This window comes from Triturus cristatus, chromosome 5_2 (assembly GCF_964204655.1).
Source record: "Triturus cristatus chromosome 5_2, aTriCri1.1, whole genome shotgun sequence".
Lineage (NCBI taxonomy): Eukaryota > Metazoa > Chordata > Amphibia > Caudata > Salamandridae > Triturus > Triturus cristatus.
In genome coordinates this window covers 725,599,400-725,624,392 of record NC_140588.1, presented here as the reverse complement: position 1 = coordinate 725,624,392, position 24,993 = coordinate 725,599,400, and the positions used below count along the sequence as shown (strand labels likewise).

The window sequence follows — 24,993 nt, the reverse complement described above, 5'->3', positions numbered from 1 at the left end:
ATAAAGGAGATAGTTTATTAAGCTGGTTACATCAAAAAGATCTAGGGGTGATGTTAGACCCCAATAGTGACCCACCCATTTTGTTAAAAGAGAATTTCAACATAAATAAAATTGAATTACAGTCCTGTGGTGATGAATACACCTTGAAGTTGAAGAATTCCTTTCCAAATGTTTTTAAAGATGAATTAGGCTGCCTGAACGATTATGTTCATAAGATAAAACCTAAATCTGGAGCTGTTCCTTTTTCCAGCAAAGTATGGGGAGTCCCTTTGTCTGTTAGAAAGGAGATGAAAGATCAATTGGAGAAACTCAAATTAGAAGGAATAATAGAGGAAGTAGAAGGAAACCAATGGTTGGCTCCGGTTGTAGCTGCCCGAAAAGCGGACGGAAGTGTCCGTCTATGCATTGATCTCAGAGAACTTAACAAACAGGTTGTAGTTGACAAATATCCCCTCCCAAAAATTTCAGACATGCTCATGCTTCTTAAAGGAGCAAAAGTATTTTCCACGGTTGACCTCAAATCAGCTTACCACCAGATCAAATTAGAAGAGGGATCTAAGGATTACACCGCGTTCATTACTCCTTTTGGTACATTTAGATTTAAGCGTCTACCATTTGGGCTTGTTTCTGCAGCTTCGGTTTTATAGAGGGCTCTTGAGAGTGTTTTAAAAGGTCAGAAGGGCGTAAAGATTTACCAGGATGATGTCTTGATTTATGGAAAAGATGAGTCTGAGTATGATTTAAGAGTTAAGGAAGTTTTGGAGAGGTGCAGTTTACACAATCTCACGGTCAGGATTCATAAATGCAAGTTTAGGAAATCTTCTATTGATTACTTAGGACACACAATATCTGGTAAGGGAATTGAACCAAAAGGTGACTTAGTTAAATCAATAGAAAATTTGGCGTCTCCTAACAGCAAAGAAGACCTCATGAAATTTTTGGGAATGGCTGAATATTACAGCAAGTTTGTTAAAGGTTTTGCTGAAAAATGTGTTCACATGCGTACCCTTCTTTGAAAAGGTGTAGAGTTTATATGGAGCAAGGAATGTCAGGCAGAATTTATCAAGATTAAAGAGTATCTAAAAGAGACACCTAGATTAGGGAGTTTTGACCCTGCTGCTAAGTCGGTTTTAGTTACTGGTGCGAGTATGAAAGGATTGGGTGCTGTATTACAACAGGAGAGTAAAGGAAAAACAGATGTCATTCTTTTCCTGTCTAGGAGTCTTAGGGGAGCTGAATCTCATTGCTCAGTGATAGAAAAGGAGGGTTTAGCCGTCCATTGGGATACGAAGAAGTTAAAAAAATTATTGTGGGGTACCAAATTTGTGGTTCGAACTGATCACAAACCATTAGTTGAAGTTTTTAATAGGAAAGGTACTGATGCCATCTCGAGCAGAATTTCAAGATGGGTTGTTGACCTACAATGATACAATTTCAATGTGGAATACTTACCTGGTGTACGTAATTATACAGCTGATACTTTGTCCAGATTGGTCACACAAGATGATGGTTGCTTTGACCAAGAAGAAGAGGAGGAGTTTGAATGGGTGTGCGCTATTGAGTGTGGTGGTATTAAGGAGGAGAGATGGAGAGAAGAGTGTATAACTGATGAGGAACTTGTAGAGTTATCTTCTCTTGTCAAAAATGGATGGGTTAGAAAAAGGGAAGGTGTTTCTGAGAAATATTGGAATGTGAGGGGTGAGTTATCCATGTCTGATGGTTTGATGTTTCGTGGTACCAGATTAATTCCCCCTAGGTGTCTTCGTGAAGAGTCGATCACCTTAGCACATCAAGGTATTTCTAAAACCAAAGAAAGCGTTAGACTTAACTATTGATGGGCTGGGATGGATTTAGACATGGAAAGATTGGTGCGTGAGCGTATTCCTTGCACGCTAAGTGAGAAATGTTTTAAACCAAGAGTCCAACCAATGGTCATTAGAGACAGACCGAATACACCTTGGGAGGAATTAGCTCTTGATATTTTGGGCCCTGTTAAATGTAAAGATGGTGAGGTTTTTTTTGTTTGTTCTTATAGATTTGTATTTAAGGTGGCCCGAAATTAAGATCACAAAATGTATTGACTCTAAACATGTTATTTCATTTCTCATGGATGTTTTCACTAGAGAAGGTCTCCCTGGCTATCTGCTTACGGATAATGGAGTGCAATTTGTTTCTAAAGAAATGGAGGAGTTTTTAGAAAGATGCTCTATTAAGCATAAACGTTGTTCTTTATACCACCTGGAAAGTAATGAAATGGTAGAAAGGTTTGTCAGAGTTCTTAAAGAATCAATTTCACTTTCCAAACAAAATAACGTGGAATTGGAAGGAGGGGGTTAATAAAACCGTAGAAATGTATAGAGTTACGCCCCATGCAACCACTGGTTGCACACCATTTCTTCTTCTCAAAAACTGACATCCCAATACTTTTATCACGCCTTCCTTGGTTAATCAAAAAGTGGTCAAGAAAAATAGTGATAAATCTTTCCTTGGGTCATGGAGGAAAAGAGAGGCAGACAAAGTTGTTGATCGCAAACTGAGATTTGACAAAAGGAAAGCTGTAAAGAAAACACTTGTTAATGTAGGAGATTTAGTTATGATTAGGGCTCCACCAGGACGGAAGTCTTCAGAGTTATTCAAAATGATTCATAAAGTCAAAAAGGTTTTTACTAATGCAATCAAAACTAAAGATTCTAGGATTTGGAATCTTAATAGGGTTGTTGTTGTTAATAAATCATTGCCAAACAGTGAATTGCATGAAACCACTGTCAAGTCTGGTAACGAGTGTATTTCAAGTTCGGTGAGAGAGAGAAGTAAAAGGATTACAAAACCTCCAGCAAAATTCAATGACTATGTTAGAGAATAATCTTTGTAATATCTTGCGTCTTTTCTCCCAATCTTGTTCTTCCTTTATGTGGGAGGAAAATGAGTAGTAATGTGCATGTTATTTATATATTTATCTTGTACATAGTAGTAGCTCTCCTTTAAGAATTAGGTATTGGAAAGGTTGTTGCTTATTGAAGCAGTTCCATAGTGATGGAATACTGTGGTGTTGAGTTTGGTCAGTTGCACCTGACAGATTGAACTTGATGGATGGGATCTTATTTCCTCAACAATAAACTTACAATACTTTCTTCTCAACCTGTACCAGTTTATCCAATTTGGATGATTTTACAATGGGGTTTTTAATTAAAGTGTTCATTCATTCATTAATCTTTATTCCATTTAAAAAAACCCATAAAAGATACAAAATAAAAACAGTTCATGCATGTTGATGAGCACAATTTAGATAGGAATCGTTCCCTTATTACATCTTTGGACAATTACAATTAATACAATTTTATATTTACTATAAAATACTGGCTAATCGATAAATCAAATAAAATGCGATAACAATGCTAAGCTTACTATTCAGTACATTTAAAACATAGGGGGAAGTGTAAACACTTTCTTCATAGATTCTAGACAACAATAAAGTGCAAATGCTATAAAAGTGCATATAGGTACTTGAGGCAGCACGTAGCATGTGCAAAAAGGTGCATATAGGTATCTGGGGCTTTCTGCGTGATTTATAGGCAAATATAAACTGCAAGTGCTGAAAAGTGCATATGAGTATTTAAAGCAGCACATAGAGATTTGTAACATTAAAATTTCAAGTCTTTTTTTTCCTTAATAGATTGACCGCAAACAAGTATGTGCTAACACTAAAAACAATTCTCTGTGAAGTATCTATTTTTAGTATTCTTGTTTGCATCAGAGCAAGACCTAATTCCCAAGTTCCGACAAATGGGTTTAATCCATTTCCGCCTTGGGATGGCGCATGCTGGACAGAAAAATAATATATGGAAATCGTTTTCTTGTACGTCAAGTTGACATAAGAAACAGTAGTCATCATTATTATCACCATTTCGCTGTATTAGAATTGACTTGCTAAACACCATAGCGAAACTTCATGTACAAAGATTTTGCCAACTGTGGTTGGACTTCGTCCAGATATTGCTCAAAGGACAGAAGAGGTTTTATGAGAAGAAACTGAGACGACAATCTACCAATATCTGAACTATGGGAGATGCTATTTTGCATATATGCCCAAAATGTAGTTTTTCATCATTTTTGTTGAAAACCATGTCAATAAAGTGGGCGCTTCCCAATAATGACTCAACCCAAGTTTACAGAACCATGTATGCACATGTTTAACCCACTAAAGGCTAGCACACTGATCAAACCTTAAAATCTCTTCAAGCCAGTTTTGTAACTTGCAAGTTCTGCAGTGGCCACATTGGCACCCAAAACAACAGCGGTCTCAGTGTAGCCTGATGGTCAATGCATTTTATATTCAAATCTATGACAGTGGGGATTACGGGTGTGCGTTCAGGAAGATGTAGCAGCATCCTGTATTTTCTTCCCCCGCAAACATGTTCCTACAAGTAGACCCAAAGTTCTGCACCATAAAGGGTTGCTGATTGTGCCCTGTATTTGTACACTTCTAGTGCAGGGGACACTGCCTTAGTAATACTATTCTGATGTTCTTTTAGTATTTGTGAGGAATTTTGCAACAGAATGGTCTTACTTTTTTGCAGATGCGGGTACCAAGTCAATTTAGTATCAAGTGTGATACCTGAATAGTTAAAATTAGACACATATTCTAGCTTCTGCTTTTGGACAGTAATGTTCTTCTTAAAGAATTTGTGTGGATTAACTGCCATGTATTTTGTTTTACTAGAATTTATTTCAAGGCCCTTTGAGTCGCAATAATCACTGAATGAGTCTAATAGATTTTAGGAGTCCCTTTGGGGTTTGAGATAATAAAATAGTGTCATCCGCAAATAAAAGAGTTGGTACTCACACCCCACCTAACTTCGGTGAATCATGTCTACACCCCAAAAGATGTTTTGGGGCATCATTTACGTATAGTGAAAGGGTGGGTGCCAGTACGCAGCCCTGTCTTACACCCCTCCTTATGGGGATTGCCTCGGTAAGTTCTCCACTGGGTCTCCATCTATCTATCGCGTAATTGTCTTCGTGTAATCTCATTATCTGTATGAGATCCTCAGGTACATCTTGGTTTTTTAGGGAACTTTAAAGCAAATCTCTAGGGATAAGGTCGAAAGCGGCCTTCAAATCTATAAAAGCTATATACAAGTGGCCTTTCTTTAAAATCGTATATTTCCATCCCATGTAAAGGAGTCTGAAGGCCTGATCTATTGTACTGGTTCTGGCTCTAAACACAGCCTGGTACTGTGATAAGATATTGTTTCCCTCTATCCAGTCTTTTAGTTTAGATAAAATATGCTTAGCATATATTTGGTTTTAGCAACATTAATATCCAACCCACTAAGGCTACAAAAGGTGTCAAATCTATCAAGGATACTTTGGAGCCCCATGGGGGATTTTGAGATAAGGAGTGTGACAGCTGCAAATATCGGTTCAAAGTCATGATGTTTGCAAGAGTCGGAGCATCAGGTCCACGATGATCTACAAAAGTTGCAAAATCATTATTGAAGAGTGAGAAAAGGGTTGGCACAAGGGCACACCCTTGTCTAACCCCTCTATTGACAGGGAAGGACTCTGTTCATTCTCTCATCTGGCCACATCTTACTTGGGTGAAGTTACCTTTGTGCAGTCGCTTAACTATATTCATTACGTAGTGCGGCATCCCAAGGTCATCAAAAACCTGCCATAACTTAGAGTGGTAAATCAAATCAAAAGCTGATCTGAGATCAACGAACACCACATATAACCGTCCCCACCCCAATAAGACATATTTCCAGTAAAGAAGCTGAAACTGAAAGACTTGGTCTATAGTACTTCTCCAGTCTCTTAACCCAGCCTGCAGCACAGGGAGAATCTGTGTAGATGACATCCACTCTTGAAGCCGATCCAGGACGACTCTTGCAATCAATTTTTAGGTACAATCAATTAAACTTATAGGTCTGTAATTGGCTGGAAGGTCCCGAACTCCCTTCTTATCAATAGGAATAATCTCAGCCCACATAGGAGGAATAGGAGCACCCCTCATTATAGCACTAAAGACGAGGGAAAAGTAGGGACCCCACACCTCAGACCTTCTAAAAAAAGATCTCCTGGGACCTTGTCCAATCCTAGGGCCTTATGAGGAACAATCTTGCTGATTGCCGGTAAAACTTCCTTGGTAGTGATAACTTGGTAATCAGGAGGCTCACTCAGAATAATATGTGGATATGCCTCAGTGATAGTCTCTATAGTGGCACTGCTATCAAGTATGGAAGAATGAATGCCAGGGGATACACTGGGTTCATAAGGGGAATACAAATTGGAAAAATGCACAGCCCAATCATCCATCTGTATATGGTTTTCAATCGGGGCTGACCCACCGAGCTACCAGTAGCAACTATATTCCAAAACTAACAAGAGTCACGTCTTTTTACAGATACCAGCAGGGATTCCCACTTTTTAGTTTCCCAGTCTCTCCATGCCTCTCAGATACTAGATTTGTATACCTTTTGAGCCTCCTGAATCTTCAATTGTTTTTGCTGCTTGATGGCATATGACAACGCTAACCTAGCTGTTCTGCACAGCTGATTATACCAAGTAGGGGGTTTCTGCCTCTTGCCCAAGCGACAATATTCTACATAAAAGAACTCCTGATTGGATAACAGCTGCTAATGGACATTAACAAGTGTAGCCCAGTCACACAGCACATGCTGGGACTGCTCTAACAATAGAAAAATGTCATCTATTCCTCCGACAACACAGTTATATATACTATCAATTAACTCTTCAGACCAAGAAAAAGCACTCCTTTTAACCCCACACCTGTTAGTAGATAGGGCCAATCTTCTATTGAAGTAATTGTCATGGTCGGGTAGAACTATCGGCATTGTCAATTTCAGCTCTAGCGATTACGGATTATGGTCTTTATCAGTGCAAGATAACACTGTCATGTCTATAAGGGCCGGCCAGAGCCAGACATCCAGAAGGAATTAGTCCAAAAGACTAACCTGGACCCGGTTAAATGTTTGGCATCCCTCCCTATCTAAAGCGGTCCGACCATTACAGGACCTAAGGTATAAATTTAAGTTGAAAGCATTTAGCTAGACTGCCAGTGGGTACCATCTAACTGTTGTAGTGATTGTCAGTTGGGGTATGGACCATGGTTGGTCCTCTTCAAAAGAATAGAGATTGAGATGTGCATCCAACGGTTCAAATTGACAATTAAAGTCTCCATTTACTGTTTTCACAAATTGAGAGGGAACTGCAGCTATGTGTGCAGCTAACAAACTAACCACACTGACTCCGTTTTACCACTCTTCAGTCTACAATAGATATTATAAACATGACAGGATATGCGATCTAAAGATACTAAGTTGATGCCCATTATATCTGGTGAACCCAACTTAACTTCTTTATTAGTAGCATGGAGAGTGTTTTTTAACCCATATTGTGACACCTCCAAGGGCCTGTCTCTTCCTGAAGATATACCCACCTCGCTATAACATGCGAACCCTAGACGATAACGCGGAGTGGTGGACCATTTCTCTGGGAACAGACATTTATCATTAGAGTCAATGAAATTACACCACTCTGTATTGGAAAGTTTGGACTGATGACCAGCAATGTTCTAAGAGATCAGTTTAAGGAAAGTGGCAGAGGGGATGAAAGTCCAATTCGCAGAATCCTGGACAGCTGCAGATCTTAAGTTCTCCTTCCCTGTATCTTCATGTCAGTCTATATCCGCTAGCACATCATAGCAATTATGTACTGGAATGCCAAAAGGTGTAAGAGGTGGAGGGTTAAAGACAGCAGCAGGATCACGTACAAACCCAGGTGTGGACCAAGTTAGTTTATAATAATAGCCCAGAGAAAGTGGAAGAATATTGCTGGCAACCGAACATCTTCCTACTTGCCCAAAAATGATATACTTAACCACACGGGGGGACTTGAAATTTACAAGTATACAGTCACCTTGCCGATCCGCAGGCCCGGAACCAATCAAGCCCACTCTTCTTGTCAATAGAATATTACTTTTCAAGTTAAGGTGGAAGTTTCTATACCGGGTCAACCTGTGCAAAGTCTTGTTGAGTAAATACCCATGAGTTTCCCGCTGCTCTCTTCGTAATCGAGAAACTCCCGATAACACTACCCCATATGAGCAGGCATGTGGAGTAAGATTAATCACAGCTGCTCGATTGTTTGGGCTGGGCTCTTCATAGGGCCTTGTGGTGGATCTGAAACGGCTGCTTTTGACATTGTCTACTTAGGATATAAGTACAACAGTCACTCATTACTAGTGAGTCCACAGAGTTATTGGTAAGATATGAGGCCTTGGCAGTTAAACAAACTGGTGCCGGTGCAAATGAACAGTGGGTATTATCAACCATACTTGTGCACACTGCCTTGATGGGTTTAAGAGCCAGTACTACAGTAGAGTTCAAATTATCGAGCACCTCTAGATGATTGGGTGCCAAAAAAATACGTTCTATGTTATTGTTCTGCTTGGGTTTTCGGATCAGATAGAACCCGCTCATCAGGGCCTCACTAACCCAGCCAGAACGTTACCCCCTCCCTAGAACCTATTTACAATCCTGCAACCACATATATATCTATCACCTAAGGACAGGGGATTCCTACTATGCATACCAAGACCTCTTACAATCGGCGGCCTCGCGATCCCATATGGATCCAGACCTCTCTGCCCCTACGACAGTATCACAAGTGGCGGCCTCGCGGTCCCATACGAACCCAGACCTCTCTGCCCATACGACAGTATCACGGATCACAAGTGGCGGCCTCGCGATCCCATCCGAATCCAGACCTCTCTGCCCATACGACAGTATCACAAATCACAAGTGGCGGCCTCGCGATCCCATCCGAATCCAGACCTCTCTGCCCATACGACAGTATCACAAGTGGCGGCCTCGCGGTCCCATGCGAACCCAGACCTCTCTACCCAGACGGCAGTCTCAGATCATAAGTGGCGGCCTCGCGATCCCATCCGAATCCAGACCTCTCTGCCCATACGACAGTATCACAAATGGCGGCCTCGCGGTCCCATACGAACCCAGACCTCTCTACCCAGACGGCAGTCTCAGCACAATCGGCGGCCTCGCGATCCCCTACGAATCCAGACCTCTCTACCTAGACGGCAGTCTCATACGACAGTTCATCCTATGATCACCATAACATACAAAAAGGGAATCAGTCTCACTATTCATTAGATCACACAAGGATTGCCAGTTCGGGCATAGCCTGTTCTCAGGTTCGAGGGGCTCCTCTTTCCCTTATTCAGTTACCACTTACCTGATCAGGGTTAACATCTGTTCATGTAGCCGCAGCTGACTAGAAGAATAGGCTACCCTCTTATACAAGAACACGCAGCACATGTTGGTTCACTACAAACTGGATACTTTATTACTCATTACATACACAATCACATAACATTACGATATAACACATAACCTGCAAAGAAAAGTGAAAGATTAAGTTGTACACTCTAATAAGAAAGGGTCGACATCACCTTAGTAGTATGTAGCCTGCACTCAGTGGTCATCTAGGCTCCCTTCTCGTCTGTGCCTCGGCTCGCCTGGAATCACCCTTCTCCGAGTCACTGGGACCTCTTCCTTATCGGCTACTCTCTCCTCTCTGGCTATTCTGTTAGGAAAGCATCTGTCTCTCGGTTCTTTTCCGCCTTCAAGATGGCGTCTGTCTTCCCTGGAATAAGTAGTAGCTTTACTGCTAACGGCTAGATGCCGCCTACGGACTGAACATGTAACTGCCTCAGACTTTCACTAATATAGAGGTGCATTTCCTCATGGAAAATTCCGGCCCGTAACCTGCCGCCCACCAAATTCTTGTACCTCCCCGTACCAAGGACACGTTCCCAGCCGGCCGGCCTGATGTAGTGTCTTCGGCATGAAGAAAAATACAATCCTTCGATAAGGGCCGGCCTGAACCGGTTCTCTCCAAGCGAATAACACCTCATAACTAAAACATTACTTTTGACCTAGAAGCATCCCAAGCTGCCGGAGCAGAAAGAAAGATGGAGTCTCTCCCGTTTGAGGCCTACCAGGCCTGAATTCAGCACAGCTCCATGAAATACCCTCACTATAGGACAGGTTATCCCTAATACTAACGAATCTATTCCCTAGGCTATGTGTGCAAGCCCTGATCTATGGGGAAGAGCACAGAATCATGTTGAAGTGCCTAGTAAATAGGCTCCATTCACTACTCTAACCCTTAGGCTTGAATGGTAAGAGACTGAAGTCACATTCAATCATTGTGCCTCACAAGAAGGCCGGGAAAATCGAGCAGAAGATTTCACCCTTGACTTCAGTCTATTATACATTCATTAAACAGAACTAATATCTGTGGAAGAATAATATGAAACAAGACTAACTGATCTATGTCTAGTACCAGGTGTGCAGAATTGAAGTAGTGAAGGAATACACTGAATAAAGCAACAGATAGAAATCAAAATGCCGATAGCAATCAGAATACCTCCTAATATTTGACGTAACAAATGCAAATCAGGTAACCAATTAAAGAGCCAGTCAAACCAGCCCTGGTCAATGTGTTTTCTAACTTCTTCTGTCAAGTCATGTAATTTATCAATGTGAACCTGAATGGATTTTGTATGATCCGACAAGTTAAAACAACAAAGACCCTCAAAATCAGAACAATCGTGTCCATGTTTAAGCAAAAGATAATCAATGGCCGCTCGATTTTGCAAGATAGCCCTTCGTTCACCCTGGGCGTCTAATAGCATGTCAGACAGGATTGTAGAAGTATGATTGATGGATTTTACCATCCAGCAGGCCATTTTCCCAATAGATTTGGCATTATAAACTGCCAAAGCAGGAACACCAACAATTGAAACAGCCAGGCTAAGGTATTCAGACTTGGAATATAAATGCAAAGATGAGTCACAATCCTCCTGTAACCTCACTGTATCTCGAATCACACGAGAGTTGACATTCGGATGTGATGAGAACATTAATAAGCTCAGTCTAGTAATGGCACAAGGGCCTCCAGAAATATTTGCGGGGATATATGGCCAGGAAGTATTACCACATGAGAAAAGCCATCCGGCAGGTAGTAACATCGTGCGATAGTGACTGGGGGTAACTACCATACTCTTGCAAGTCATGTTATTCTGAACAGAAGTACATGTTTTCGGTGTCCTTTGAAGGCACAAAGTTCGTTCATGAGCGGTGAATGAAGTGGCACCTTTCAATTTTAAACGCATACATTCAGAAATCGCACTAGGATCACAAGTAAGGAAAAAAATATAAATCACCTTGTGTGATATTATAGGTAACTATTTGGGACTGGACGGGCGGTATCGGGTCTGACAGTACAGTACACAAGGGGCAATACTCATGGGCAGCAAAATCGCCCAGAAGAACATTGGGGCGAGCATTTGAAATATTAAAAATATGAGTCAAAGTCTCCAATGAAGCAGGGACAGCAACCAAACAAGTTGCCAGTATATCCGTCACCGATCTCATCGGTGTCAAGCAGAAATGAGGGGCCTTAGTCACTTGCTTGGCCAATGTAACCCAAAAGTTCGGCGACGAATCCCACGCAGCGAAGGAACGCGACACTCGGGTTCTCAACTCAGCCCGGGTTGATGGGATCCCTCCTCTCTCGTCGTACCAGCCCAAAAGGAGTCCAACGCCGACACATCCTGCAGCAACAGTCCAAAGAATGATCTGAAAAAAGAATCAAATACAGGCATTATTCATTCTCGTAAGTAACATTTGTCAGCCGGGACTGCTTCCCAGCTATCTTTCCCTGGTCTCATAACTAAAATGGTGTTGTCTTGACCGGTTGCAATCACTTCTGCTTGTTCAGGGGGATTCTTAGGCGACTGCACCCAAACTCTGGCCCCAGGATTATCTGTGGAGCCAAAACCTTTCTGGCCTCGTACAGTTAGCAACGTTGGGGCGGTGCCTTTTGTCATCTCACCACTGAAGACAGGCATTATTAGCAATTGAGCCACTCGGTCAGTTTTATGTATCAGTAAGTCAACCTCACTGCTATTCAGCAGGAGCACCTTAATCTCTCCCTGATAATCACTATCAATGATTCCTCCAAGCACCTGAATGCCTTTTACAGCCAGCCCCGATCTAGGGGCAATTAATCCGAAATTTCCAGGTGGTATATGAACACCAACACCGGTTTCAATGATGACTCGATCTTTACTTTTTATAATGGTGTCATCCATGGCATGCAAGTCTAAACCTGCCGACCCTGGGGTCGCTCTACATGGAGCCAAAGCTCCGGGAGTAATCTCCCAGTACATCACAGTCTCTCTGATCTCATTGGGCTTAGCATCAACATTCGGAGGAAACAAACGCATAAGTGGGGATTCAGCATTTAGAAAAGGACGGTTATTCAAAATCAATAGCGCTTGAGGCAAAAAATCTCGCCAATTCTTATACTTGTCATCCGTTAATTTGCGCAATTGGTCTTTCAGCAGGCCATTCAACCTCTCCACAAGACCCGAGGCCTGTGGATAATATGGTATATGAAACACCCATTCAATATTGTTTTCCACACAGAATTCCTGTACCAATCTTCCACGAAAATGGGATGCATTATCAGATTGAATTTGGAATGGCACACCATAATACATCATAATCAATTCCAATGTTTTAATAGTATTCAATTGGGTAGCTTGCTTACAGGGAAGGGCCACCAACAGGCCACTGTATGTATCAACAATGGTGCAAACATATTGACAATTCCTACTCATAGGGAGTGGACCAATGTAATCAATCTGCCAAATTCGAGCGGGCAATTTCCCGCGATGTAAATGACCTTTAACAATTTGGGGCACTTTGCGCTGCCTGATATGCTGACAAATGGGACAATGTAGAATAACATTTTTGATTAAATCTAGGGGAATATAAATTCCTCGATCAGCAGCCCACCTGCTAGTGGCTTTCTCTCCAAAGTGTCCTGCTTTCTGGTGGGCCCATTTTGCCAATCCCGCAATATCAGAATCTTGCGTGTCCACCACTGCCTCAGCAATTTTAGATTTCTCATCTGCAATGTTATGAAAGAATTTGTCAAGAGAGTCTATCGGGGTATGAGCATCCACATGGAAGATTGTAACAGTACTCTGTGGGAGCATTTCCCAAATCTCCTGCCATAATTCTTTTCCCCACAGTTCTTTTGAATGGATTTTCCAACTATGGGAATGCCAAGTCGGTAACCAAACTGCCAGTCCATTGGCAGTAGACCAAGAATCGGTAAAAATATGACATGTGCCAGGTAACTCTTGTTTCAGAACTTGATAAACAGCATAGAGTTCAGCAAATTGACTGCTCTTACCCTCACCAGTTGTACTCAGCAATTTTTGTGTGATCGGATTATAGGACACTGCCTTCCAATGTCGTTTTGTCCCTATGAACCTTGCTGAACCATCCGTAAACCAGACATGGTTTCTGTCCTCTGCGGACAAATCATCAAAAGGTTTACCCCACTTAACAGGAGACTCCTGTACTAAAGGTACGGAACATTCACTCTCAGTCTCAGTTGATGGCGCCCGTGCCACCTGCTCATGCAAAGACGCAACTCCTTTTTGTCCCACACGTGCCCTGTCTTGTATATACCATTTCCATTTAATCACACTCGCCTCTTGAGCGTGTCCAATTCGGTGAGTTTTCGGCGAACTCATAACCCACTGCATGATAGGAATCTCAGGTCGCAAAACTATATCATGTCCCAAAGTCAATTGCTCGGTATCCACCAGAGCCCAATAACATGCAAGTAACTGTTTCTCAAAAGGTGTATAACGCTCACCAGCATCAGGTAACTTTTTGGTCCAGAAACCTAACGGTACTCTACTCCTGCCTTGTTTCTGCCACAAACTCCAATTCGCATAAAGGCCTTGTACAGACACATTCAAATCCACCTCACCATCACATACAGGCCATAAATCCAGAGCATGCTTAATTGCTTCTTTTGCCAGACTGAACGCATCTTGCTGTGGTTTACCCCATTCAAATGCATTCTTTTTACGAGTGACCTGGTACAAAGGGGCCAATATTTGACTCAAATGAGGAATATGCTGGCGCCAAAATCCAAACAAACCAATGAAGCTTTGGGCTTCTTTCCTATTTCTCGGAACTGCAAAATCAAGAATTTTCTGTTTAACCTGAGGGATCACTTCTCGGTGCCCTTCATGCCAATTAATACCCAAAAATTTCACAGCCTGGGACGGACCTTGTAATTTATCCGGGTTGATTTCCCAACCTTTCTCACGCAAGCACTCAATGACTCTATCCAATTGGGTCTGAACTTCCTCTTGTGATTCGCCTTGGATCAAAATATCATCAATATAGTGACATATCTGAATTTGTGGATGAACCGGTACCTCAGCCAGATGCTCTGCCACCAGCCGGTGACATATCGTAGGACTATGCACATAGCCCTGAGGAAGACTTCTAAACGTCATCTGACGCCCGTTCCACGTAAAACTGAATTGTTCCTGACACTCAGGGGCAATCGGAATCGAAAAGAAAGCATTAGCAATATCAATGGACGCATACCATGTACCTGGATGTTTTTGGATTCTTTCAATTAGGGTAATAACATCCGGTACTGCAACAGTCAAAGAGGGTGTGTGTCTATTCAATTCTCGATAATCAACAGTCATGCGCCAAGAATTATCACTCTTACGTACAGGCCAAACAGGATTATTCCAAGCAGAAGTAACTGGGGTTATAACTCCTGCATCCACCAACTCCTGAATAGTGGTACTAATCTCTTCATGACCACCTGGAATACGATACTGCTTCTGACGAACCACTTTTGTCGCCTGGGGAACTTTTATGGGGGGCATTCTTAAACGACCAACCCGTACAGGCCTGGACGATATATAATGTTTAGTTCCAAATTGGTAACATCCATCATCTAAGTACAAAGTCATTCCTTTCAAAATATCAATTCCAATTATGAATTCTAAGAGTGGCACCACTAATACAGAGTATTCTTTTCTAGGAATTCTACCTATTCTCATTTCAAGTAAGGTTTGAACTGCGGGAGTTTCCTTTCCACCTAATCCGGTAATTGTAAAAGGCTGACCTTTAAACTTCTTTGATTTTCCATGAATAAGAGTGGCCTCCGCTCCTGTATCTACCAATGCTCGGGCCCTTTGGATATTACGATGTCTCCAATAAATATCAATATCTACATAGGGTCTATTATCTCTGTGAGCCCATCTGTGTACTGGAGCTTGACCTATTTCCTAGTCCTTTTTACTGTGTTCTGTGTACCAGGATAAATCAGGATAAAGACTCTCACGTTTCCTAGGTATCGATACCTCCTGTTCATATCCATCTCCATTACGAAATGGATTACTGTTCCCTGCATTGTACTGCGGGTTTCGATCGGCCAATATGTGTCGATCCTCTCTCCTTCTCAACTCAGGGGATTGATCCCTATCATCTCTACGTCTGCTGTTAACATAATCATCTCTCCCCCTCTCTCTTTCCCCCTCTCTCTCCCTGTCTCTCTCACGACGGGGGGACAAATCACGCACATAACGTCGATCATCACGACGATCAGAGCGCCCACGGCGGTCGTCATCACCGCTACCGTCAGAAAAACCACGATCACACTCAGTCGTCCGAACACGCCGGGCACCCTCCTTTCGATCCAAGCCACGTTTGCGAAACATTTCCCACAAACGAGAAGTAGTCTCACCATCAATGTCCTCCTTCCGCACACCATCGGCCATAAGACCAAAAAACATATCACGTCTAGTAAGTTTATTGTCACCAGGAGTACGAGTGTCAGGCCGGGACTGCCGTTCAGGTTTAAACCACTCACCCAACTCACCGAGTTGGCGTACCGATTCCAGCACCACAGATAACATGTTACCAGTCTGATTAATCAATAAAGTCATCATGACCTGCTTATAAGCAACAGGGGAAGAACGAATAATACGATTCCGCACAGAAGATGTCAAGAAACCATCAAGAAACCTGTCGGCAGTATTTAGAAAAATTGCCGTTTTCATCACCTCCTCTTTGAGACGTTGCGCAGCATCGCGCAAAGTATACCACGGTTTGTCATTCATAGGCCAGTCAGACTCAGTAGGATATTTTTGATTACAACCCTCAGTCGCCAATTGAAGCAAAGAAATTTGACCACCACCATTAAAGTTACGAAAATGATCCTGTACAGTAGAATCCGAACTCAAGGAACAAAACTTCAAACAATCGCCAGCATCCAACATAATGCCAGCAGCGCCCAGTTCATAAAGGCGCACCATCCATGTGAGTAAGGGCTCACCAACTCGCTGCCGAAATCGCTGCAAAATATCACTAATTTCTTGTTGAGTAAAATCCTCCAAAGAGTCTAAAGCAATACCATTCGGAGCACCGGGAGCCTGCTGCACCTTCCGCCGAAAAACTAGCTGCACCGAGACCGCGGGACGAGCATCACAAGGAGCTCGACCAGTACACGTAGAGGAACAATCAGTGGAAGAAGCATCGACCCCGCTCGAAGGACGAGCGCAATCACGGGGTGCACCATCAGAGGCGCAAGAAGCAGATTTACAAGCACGGCCGGAGCGAGAGGACTCGCGCTTGGCAGACTCCTCACCTGAGGAAGGAGAATCACTCGAGTTCCAGATATTACCATCCCATTCATCAGGATTCCAATCCAGTCCGGCTTTCGCCACGACCAGACGCACCTTTCGCGTCGAAACCCGACCACGCCGATTCTTGTATTTATAACGAGCAATTCGCACAGCCGCCCTCTCGGCAATAGTTTGGTACGTCTCAAGTTTATCAGCAAGCAACTTATTTTGACACCGCAACAAAGTATGAGCATTCTGAATCTCAACAAAGTTCGCTTCCAAATCCTTATGCAAGTTCTGTAACTTCAACAACCTCTCATGCAGAATTCTGTATGCAGACAGAACAATCCAACCTCTGCGTCCCAAAACGGGAAGCTCATCACCCTTAGATACCGGCGCCTTCTGTAAGCAAGTAATCACATTAGACGGCTCCGCCAGCTCCAAAAAAGAATTCCAATTCTCACTCAAACCAGTAGAATCAGCCCACTCACGGGCTAAGGCTTCATAAGGCGTTGAATCCCAGCCGGGAATATCAACGGGTAACTTAAAAGTAGATTTCGACTTTCTAGAAAACATGTTTGAAAAGAAAGAAAAAGAGAAAAAGAAAAAGAAGAAAGAGAAAAGAAAACTACACTCACAATTATATAGAAATAATATACAAACGAAACCACGCACGCACCGAAAGCAAACACGATACAACCACAACGCACACAGGTTTCGTAAACGGTTCGTGATGCCAAATGTTCTGCTTGGGTTTTCGGATCAGATAGAACCCGCTCATCAGGGCCTCACTAACCCAGCCAGAACGTTACCCCCTCCCTAGAACCTATTTACAATCCTGCAACCACATATATATCTATCACCTAAGGACAGGGGATTCCTACTATGCATACCAAGACCTCTTACAATCGGCGGCCTCGCGATCCCATACGGATCCAGACCTCTCTGCCCCTACGACAGTATCACAAGTGGCGGCCTCGCGGTCCCATACGAACCCAGACCTCTCTGCCCATACGACAGTATCACGGATCACAAGTGGCGGCCTCGCGATCCCATCCGAATCCAGACCTCTCTGCCCATACGACAGTATCACAAATCACAAGTGGCGGCCTCGCGATCCCATCCGAATCCAGACCTCTCTGCCCATACGACAGTATCACAAGTGGCGGCCTCGCGGTCCCATGCGAACCCAGACCTCTCTACCCAGACGGCAGTCTCAGATCATAAGTGGCGGCCTCGCGATCCCATCCGAATCCAGACCTCTCTGCCCATATGACAGTATCACAAATGGCGGCCTCGCGGTCCCATACGAACCCAGACCTCTCTACCCAGACGGCAGTCTCAGCACAATCGGCGGCCTCGCGATCCCCTACGAATCCAGACCTCTCTACCTAGACGGCAGTCTCATACGACAGTTCATCCTATGATCACCATAACATACAAAAAGGGAATCAGTCTCACTATTCATCAGATCACACAAGGATTGCCAGTTCGGGCATAGCCTGTTCTCAGGTTCGAGGGGCTCCTCTTTCCCTTATTCAGTTACCACTTACCTGATCAGGGTTAACATCTGTTCATGTAGCCGCAGCTGACTAGAAGAATAGGCTACCCTCTTATACAAGAACACGCAGCACATGTTGGTTCACTACAAACTGGATACTTTATTACTCATTACATACACAATCACATAACATTACGATATAACACATAACCTGCAAAGAAAAGTGAAAGATTAAGTTGTACACTCTAATAAGAAAGGGTCGACATCACCTTAGTAGTATGTAGCCTGCACTCAGTGGTCATCTAGGCTCCCTTCTCGTCTGTGCCTCGGCTCGCCTGGAATCACCCTTCTCCGAGTCACTGGGACCTCTTCCTTATCGGCTACTCTCTCCTCTCTGGCTATTCTGTTAGGAAAGCATCTGTCTCTCGGTTCTTCTCCGCCTTCAAGATGGCGTCTGTCTTCCCTGGAATAAGTAGTAGCTTTACTGCTAACGGCTAGATGCCGCCTACGGACTGAACATGTAACTGCCTCAGACTTTCACTAATATAGAGGTGCATTTCCTCATGGAAAATTCCGGCCCGTAACCTGCCGCCCACCAAATTCTTGTACCTCCCCGTACCAAGGACACGTTCCCAGCCGGCCGGCCTGATGTAGTGTCTTCGGCATGAAGAAAAATACAATCCTTCGATAAGGGCCGGCCTGAACCGGTTCTCTCCAAGCGAATAACACCTCATAACTAAAACATTACTTTTGACCTAGAAGCATCCCAAGCTGCCGGAGCAGAAAGAAAGATGGAGTCTCTCCCGTTTGAGGCCTACCAGGCCTGAATTCAGCACAGCTCCATGAAATACCCTCACTACAGGACAGGTTATCCCTAATACTAACGAATCTATCCCCTAGGCTATGTGTGCAAGCCCTGATCTATGGGGAAGAGCACAGAATCATGTCGAAGTGCCTAGTAAATAGGCTCCATTCACTACTCTAACCCTTAGGCTTGAATGGTAAGAGACTGAAGTCACATTCAATCATTGTGCCTCACAAGAAGGCCGGGAAAATCGAGCAGAACAGTTATCCAACCCTGCAAAAACCGGTCAAAATGCCACCTGAATTAAGAACTTGGTCTTCATTAGGCTGTCCTTCAATGACATCACCCCACAGGTAATTTAGTCAACAAGTCCATTGAGCCTCCTTCCCCATCGGGGAAATAGGGGTGGTCAGAATAAAAAATTGGTGCATGGATTGGCAGCGGCTCGTCCGTCTTGTAGAAATTCCATTTTATCCAGTTTTGGCCAAATGTGTTTACTGTTTGAGGACTGACGTGGAACTTAAGGCAGTCTTCTTCTTAACCACAGGGAGTGTTTGGGCCATGGAATCTAATGGCCCTGTAGCAAGTGGATCCAGGGCTGGAACTCCAGGTGAGTGGCTGAGCGGTGACGCCATGTTGATTGAACTAAGGGAGAGCCTTCTCACCATGAGGTCAATTTCATTGCTGACAACCTTTACCACCTCAGTACCATTCTATCAATTGATGTTGAAGTTGAAGAAGGGGGTTGTATATTCAAAGGACTCCTACCTTTTTCTCCCCCATTATATTATTGGGACAAATGGAAAGGTACCAAAGATGTAAGGGGCTGGGGGTAGTACAAACCATGTTTCCCCTTACTCCTCTGCTGTTCCCAAAGTCCTGGTTACAAACAAAATTCACAGCAACACATAAGCAGACGAAGGTCTGTATCATTAATCACCCCAAAGACTTGTCTGTTCCTCTTGGAGGATCAAAGACAGCAAAATGTAACTGCCCTAGGCCCATAGGCCCCACACCTCAGCAAGATGACGCTGCGCAGAGCTTCAAAACGCTTAATGCCGCAGGCCTCTCAAACAGCAGCCGGGGCCTGAGATTGTGCCTCCCACGGCCCCAGCCCAGCACCAGTCCCAGCCCCCTTGCTCACCAGGGAAGCAGTGTTGGTGCAAAACGCGCCCACACACACAGGGGGGCAGAGATGCACACAGCCTCAGAAGGTGAGCCACAAGTGCAGGCGTCTCCCCTCAGGCACGACCATCTCCGACGCCCGTCAACTGAAGCTCGTCCCTTCCACACACCAGTAGGGTCATGCAGCTCTTCACCAAGGGCTCGACTGGAATCAGCATACCACTTGATCTGGGACACTCATCGAGACCCAGCAATGCGCCACCTCAATCTTCAGTCTCCTGGCAGACCCCACAGGCAGGACACGCATTCCCTCTCAGAATCGGCATGTGGCTCAATGATCATGGGGGAAAGTCTCCTGTGAGCACGATGTCCTCCTCCTCCTTGATGGTCTACTCTCCTCGAGGCAGACAGGCAAGCCAATTTTTGCTGGAGAAGGAATTCCAGATGCAATTTTGACTAACAATGGTAGTCAGTTCATGCCCTCGCAGTTTAAACATTTTTTGAACCACTTGGGCTTGAAACATTCCAAAACCTTGTTATACCATCCCATGAGTAATGGTCTGGTTGAGAGGTTTATTAGAGTCCTCAAATACAATCTGCAACTTACTAAGGCTAATGGGTTAGGTTGTATTCTGGAGTTAATAAAACTTCTTAGGGCTATAAAGACTACTCCCAGGTATTACCTTTGCGTCACTTAGAGGTAGGGTTCTTTCTTCCAAATTGTTTAGAGCTTGGACAGGAGACTTTTCTGTTCCAAAAAGTAACCTATAAAATGTGGGTGATAAGTGATTGCATGCTCAAGCCAAGTATGTTGGCAAAAGCAGAAGTGTTAAGGTGTCTGTTGGTGATTACATGAGGGTAAAAATATCATGAGTTCTACCTAACGGTGAGTCCAAATTTTTTCTCTCAAAAGAATGATGGAGGTGAGAAATAATATGGTTAAATTGGATGATGGGAAATGGTGCAACAAAGATAACATTTCTCTTGATCATGGGATTACTGGTGCGAACAGAGTACCGATGGAGTGGGAGAAAAAGCAAAGGAACAATTGAATAGAGCCAAAGGGCAAAGGGGCAGATGTATCAAGCATTTTTGAGTTCGCAAAAGGGCAGATTCTCAGAATCTGACCATTTGCGAACACAAAAATTGCTTTTCCGGTGCAGCAAACCTAAGTTTGCGATTCAGAAACCTGTTACCGAATCGCAAAATGGGTTTGCGATTCGGTATTAGGAAGGGGCGTGTTTAGGGCGTCCCTTCCTAATACCGAATCGCATCGGTATGAATGAAGGTTTTGTGACTGTAATTGCGGTCGCAAAACATTCGCATTTTACCAATAACTTCAAGTAGGTGGTAACCCATTTGCAAATAGGAAGGGGTCCCTAAGGGACCTCTTCCCCTTTGTGAATGTTTGTAAAACAATTTTTAGGAGCAGGCAGTAGTCACACGGACCACTGCCTGCTCTTAAAAAATGAAAAGAAAACTTTAAGGAAAACGGGATGCTTAACAAAAAAAAAAAGATTGCTTTATTGAAAAGCAAACACGGACATGGTGGTCTGCTGATCTCAGCAGACCACCATCCCCGTGATTTTTACGATTCCTAGGGGGTCGCAAATTGCGACCTTCCTCATTAATATTCATGAGTTAGGTCATTTGCCTTAGGAATCACAAAAGGTGTGCTATGCACCTTCATACATTGCATTTTGCGATTTCTTAATTGCGAATCCTTTCAATTTGCAATTAGGAAATCGCAAAATGCTAGCTACATAGATCTGGCCCAAAGTATGGATGGAGGGAGAGGGAAATTTAGAAAATTATCGAAAGAGGTCAGTGATCTGTGAGTCTCTCATGAGAAGAACAATTTGCCTTCCAAATTTCAAAGGTTTGGTGATGAATGTTAAATATCATTAAGTGGCATTTATTGTTATGGTCATCCATGGTATTTAGCATTTTGTTATACTTTTGTTTTATTATTGGGAATGTGTAGAAGGGGGAGGTGTGTTGGGTCTTCTTCTTTTGATTATTTATAGTTTGTTAGTGCTGCTGTTGGAATACAGGGCTATGGGGAAGGTTCTGTGAAGCAATGGAATTTAGAATGTGAAGGGGCAGTGGAAGGGAACAGCTGGATCTGGAGTGGTTGCGGGTGGTTTCTCCCTTCTTGTCCTGTTAATATATACAATTAAAGAAGGAATTTACTTACCTAGAACCTCGCTTCTTTTTTGGAGGGTAAGTGGAAAAGCCAGACATCTGCATCCACTGAATGTTCCCCTCTTCTACCTGAGTGCTGCTGCCAGCAAGGTACAGTACAGTTACTGTATATTGCCCCACTTGGACACAGTGCTCGCTATGATCGGGTTTGTACTGCACGATTTGACTAATTCCTGCATCACTTATGTGTCACTGATTGACATGCACGTTCTTGCTCAACTAGCTAATACACTGTGAAAGGCAAAGCCCCATGGCCAAAAAGGGAAACATTTAACATATTTAGGTATTTTCTCTTACCCCACAGTAGTCATCGCCATTGAATATCTGCGGTGGTACTGCACCTGGATTGCCGCTCTTCTGCCGCATCTCTTGAAGAAGGTTTTCACTGATCGATATATCTATTAGCTCATATTTTACTTGATTAGCATCTAGAAGGTGAGTTACTTCGAACTGTCTCTTCTTCACCTTGGTGAATCAAGCAAAAGAAAGTCCTTGCGTTAGTCATCATGTGTCATCGGGTATGCACAGCATAAGTCTTGGAGGCGGATCCATTCTGGACTTTTAGGGCAGCCACTGACTACGCAACTGAGATCCATTTAGATTTGTATTTTTCCCATTTCTTTTGTGTGGACATCAGAATATCACGACATGGATCTGACCAAGCTGGGCAATGGACCTTTCTGTGTTAGATAGCTGCTCTAACCTCAATTTCATAAACACATTTCTGAATGACTGTGTTGAAGAAGCTCTTTTTAGAGGACTGGAGAACTCCAGTTTCACATCATCATAAAATGTTTGGATGATGTTTTACAACCACTTTGCATAAGAATAATTATTTCAATTTGCGAACATATACACAATTGTTTATACTATTTCCCATAGGAACAATATAATCATGACATACTTGAGTAATACATTGTTTCAAAAGGTTACACTACTAATGAATTGATTTTATGTAGGCTTTACCTACCTCCCTGGAGCCAGAGACGCTGGTATAGTAAACCTTAATGGCCGTGGGGTTGTTTGGAGACATGGCAGATGACAGTTCTATTTCGACACTTCTGCTTTACCGGGGGCTGCGCTTCAGTCTGCCCAGGTCCAGCAAAATACACTAAGTCAACCTGAAACTGAACCAAAGTGCAGCGATGGACGAGAAATCCGCTTTGTACTTCCCTTTGTAGGATGCAGGAACATATGCTGGTTGCTAAGCTACGTGTTATGTTCTATGTGTGCAACATTCTTGGCAATCTGCATACGTCATAATATAGTCAGAACACACCGTTTTAAGTGAAGGAACGTAGTCTGAATTAGAAGCCTTTTCCTAGACTCACCGAAGCGATGATCTTTGTGTAGGCAAGGGGCGTGCCCTTGAACACTGTCTAGCACCGTGAGGCTTGTACATGTCGGCAAATTGTACTGGAGTATATTTTGCCGCTTCATGTCAAGTGATTCATATGTTCTACATGTACCTAGGCACATAGTGCAAGTACTAGCTAGATTCAGTACTATGATGCTCGCAGATAGGCGTTGGAGGAAAGGATGTAAATGGATTTGAACATGGACTATAAAAGATGGGACACATTTGGAGAAAATATGTGGCAGGCATAATACATAGTCTGAAATGTGGTTGATGCTTGTTGACTCACACAAGACATTTTTGATCATACACTTCGAATCTGCACTTTTTAGGTTATAAATGCTATATTCTAATCCACTTTGTATTTTAACCTGTGCAATCTCAAGTTATACTCGTTCACACTAGTGCACTGTCAGCTTAAATACTAGGAATGAAAAAAATACAATCGCGTTCTGTCTAAAAATCTGAGACGCCCTTTCTTCAAAATTTCCATTCTTCTCGACTATGTCCCTCAATCACTTAATCCACTTACTCAAACCAGCCAGCTCTTCTCCACCCCGTAACTAATTCTCTGCTCAAATGAATAAACCTTTGGATCTCCACTCATGCATTCAGACATTTTTTTGTTACTCAGTATTTTCTGAACCCTGGCATCTATCTATGTTTATTAGGTATTCTATCTATCTATCTATCTATCTGTCTGTCTGTCTGTCTGTCTGTCTGTCTGTCTGTCTGTCTGTCTGTCTGTCTGTCTGTCTGTCTGTCTGTCTGTCTGTCTGTCTGTCTGTCTGTCTGTCTGTCTGTCTGTCTGTCTGTCTGTCTGTCTGTCTGTCTGTCTGTCTGTCTGTCTGTCTGTCTGTCTGTCTGTCTGTCTGTCTGTCTGTCTGTCTGTCTGTCTGTCTGTCTGTCTGTCTGTCTGTCTGTCTGTCTGTCTGTCTGTCTGTCTGTCTGTCTGTCTATCTATCTATCTATCTATCTATCTATCTATCCATCTATCCATCTATCCATCTATCTAGTAGTGTGCACTTATAACTGCTCATGTCGGTTTGGCCAGCCGTCCTAGGCCAGCCAAACAAACATGTGCACGTATGTTTCTCCAACCCTGCAGTGTTGCATAGCAATGCCTCAGACTACAATGCACTGTCTGTGCGGCAAACAAGACTGCTCAGACCAATCCTGGTGCTGCTCTCATAGCATGAGAGCAGCGTCTGGATTGGGTGTGGAGCTTGTGCCTTGAGGGCCCACCCTCTTCCGGGCCCAACGAGAGGAGCAGCAAGGAGGCCAGTAGAGTCAGCAAGAGCAGAGCGGCAGGTAAATCTTTTTAATTTTTTTATTATAAATTCATCTACCCCAACTTCATCTTCCTTAACTGCACTGACCTCTTTTCCACCCAATGTATTTGCTCTTTTCTATCCACTATAAAATCTTGG

At 43.3% G+C, this 24,993-nt stretch overlaps 1 pseudogene across 1 annotated transcript in view; it reads right to left on the bottom strand.

Annotated features, from left to right (window-relative positions):
• LOC146829183 (SH3 domain-binding glutamic acid-rich-like protein 3) overlaps positions 1-23,243 on the bottom strand; it is a 57,945-nt pseudogene extending 34,702 nt beyond the window's left edge. Inside the window, exons 1-2 of the transcript XR_014961927.1 lie at positions 23,177-23,243; positions 22,504-22,671 (exon numbers count right to left, since the gene is read on the bottom strand). The product of XR_014961927.1 is annotated as an SH3 domain-binding glutamic acid-rich-like protein 3 (transcript). The remainder of the gene's footprint in view (positions 1-22,503; positions 22,672-23,176) is intronic.
• Positions 23,244-24,993: the final 1,750 nt, after the last annotated feature.